Source organism: Macrobrachium nipponense, chromosome 12 (genome assembly GCF_015104395.2).
Source record: "Macrobrachium nipponense isolate FS-2020 chromosome 12, ASM1510439v2, whole genome shotgun sequence".
NCBI classification, from domain to species: domain Eukaryota; kingdom Metazoa; phylum Arthropoda; class Malacostraca; order Decapoda; family Palaemonidae; genus Macrobrachium; species Macrobrachium nipponense.
Window position 1 is genome coordinate 8,482,730 of NC_087205.1, and position 2,864 is coordinate 8,485,593.

The window sequence follows — 2,864 nt, forward strand, 5'->3', positions numbered from 1 at the left end:
TTAAAACATACTTATTAAAAATATTATAAATAACAGTAAAATGTAAATAAAAACATAAAAAAATTTTAAACTTTAGAGTTAACTTTACTTTAAAAACCCATCACAAGAATTTTATCAAAAGTAAAAGTAAAAGAGACACGGTGCCTAAACAACCTGTTAGAGGTGAGAAGGAAGAACGAATGACAAGACTGCAGACCTACCCAAGACTTCAGTTATGCTAGATATAGAGGGGCAGCAGTTACATTGTAGTTTAAAGACAGAACCAGCCGTTTAATGCATAAAGACTCAAGGGTGGTGAGGTAGTTACTGTGGCTTGTACCACCAATAATAGATAAATGTCTCTTATCAACTTGAATCCTGCATATGGACGCATGGTTCCTAATATTAGAGAATTCCGGTTTGCTAATTCTCTGTCCCGTTCTGAATCTAAATCCCATGTGACTGCAATATCTCATCTGCAACAACGTTCGGCAAGCACCAACATAAATGCTGGGACATCCCGGGCACTTAAATTTGTAAATAATGTTGGATCTCATGAAGGCCGGCAGTTTGTCTTTGTGGTTGAAAAATGTGCAAGTCTTAAGAGGAATAGTAGGGATAAGATGCATATTAAGGCAGCCCAACTCTAGTTCAATAATGCGTTTCACTTCATTTAAGAACTTATTATCCGAGATAAAGGGGATGGTAGCGATAGTTTTATCTTTTCTACATTGTAAGAGGGAATTGGTTTAAAAAAAATTTTTGAAAGTAGTCTGTTAATAATCTTATAAACCAAATTTTCTGGATGCAAGTTCTGTGAAAAGAAACTTGCTAAAAACTCTATTTCATTGTGAAAAAGTGACATGGGATTTAGCTTCAGAACGGGACAGAGAATCAGCAAACCGGAATTCACTAATATTAGGAACCATGCGTCCATATGCAGGATTCAAGTTGATAAGAAACATTTTTCTATTATTGGTGGTACAAGCCACAGCAACTACCTCACCACCCTTGAGTCTTTATACATTAAATGGCTGGTTCCGTCTTTTAAACTCCAACATATCTGCTGCTCCTCTATATCTAGCATAACTGAAATCTTGGGTAGGTTTGCAGTCTTGTCATTCGTTCTTCCTTCTCCACTCTAACAGGTTGTTAGGCACTGGGTCTCTCTTTTACTTTTGACACAATTCTTGTGATAGTTTTTTAAAGTCAAATTAATTCTAAAGTTTTGTAATTTTTTTTTTTTTGTTTTTATTTACATTTTACTGTTATTTACAATATTTTTAATAAGTATGTTTTAATTTTACAGACTGATGATGCACTGAGTTTATGTGCGAAACGTTTTTGTAATAAACTATGGATTTTTTGTGTTTGATGGACCCAACTGATTATCTCATCTGGAACCTTTTAATTCATCTACGATGATCATCGGCTTTTTTTCGCCTTCCTCTTCGTCTTCAGACTGCGACTTCGCCAGATTCGACACTTCTCTCAGATCCTTAGACACCGTTATCCGCCAGTGACCTTGTCCACCTCGAGGAATTAGGAGAAGCTAACCCTTAAGTTGGAGAAAGCCAAGTGTGATCTGGATTTTCTGCAGTACTGTCTATTAAACAACGTATACCCTAAGTTTGTGAGATTCAAACGCTACAAGAAATCACTTTATCGCACCGATTTCTACAAAAGCGCCTTAGACGAACTACTGAAGAAGGAGATCGAGACTAAACAGCGATTTATTGAAAATACTCGTACCACTGTCTGCCAATTATGTAAACGGTCGTTTTAAGATCTGTCATCTGTTGATCGCTTTTTGTACCGAAAGCTATTTTATTTAATGGTTTTGTTAATGACTATGATTCATCTGTACAAACACGGCATCAGAAAAAAACTAAGCGCTATAGGTGTTGTTATTCCTAACTTTAATAATAGGAATTATTGTATCTTTAATTTGTCCAATTATGTGCTTTCTAAGAGGGAGGAATTTTTGCTTTCGTTTGGCCTTGATTTTTGTTTGCCTTTCTACATACCTAAGTAAGCTGATTTTTACTTTCCTTTTGAAATGCTATTTCAGATACTCGAGGGTTTGAATCTGTTTGACGACTTAAGTTGCTTACAACATAAATTATCTTTCTTGCTGCATAAGAACTATACAAAGTTGACAGTGTCTTGGACCCCGTTCTTAAAAAAAAAAAAAAAAAAATGAGGATCTGAATGTACTTAAGAATCTTGGTAAATGTGAAGATCTAATCATTTGCAGACCTGATAAAGGTAAAGGTGTTGTACTGCTTAATAAGCAAGAATATATTGATAAGGTTAATCTCATCCTTGCAGATAACTCCAAATTTCAGTCTCTGGGTGAACCTTATTTTTTTAGAAATTTATAAGAGGGAGGATAAGGTTAACAGATGCTTAAGGAAATTGAAAAATGAGGGTATTTTAGACGAAGCCACCTACCTACCAAAGACTATTTGTAACCGGCTCTTCATTTAGTATTTTATATGGTCTCCCTAAAATACACAAGGATGGTGTTCCATTAGACCTATTATGGCATCGTACAATAGTCCAGCTTATTCAATATCTAAATATCTAGTTACTTTACTTAACGATTTTGCTTAAAACCAATTCACACTGAAAAATGGATATGAGTTTCAAGAACAAATGTTTTACAGGATGGTGATCTACATATGACTAGTTTTGATGTAGAATCACTCTTTACAAATGTTCCTTTAAATGAGACTATTAAGATTATTTTAGATAAAAATTTTTTACGAAGATCATATAACTTTTAATGGTTTTAACAGACAACTCTTCAAGACGCTTCTTAAGCTTGCTGTGCAAGACTCTATGATTGTTTTTAACGGTCAACTTTTCTCGCAGGTCAATGG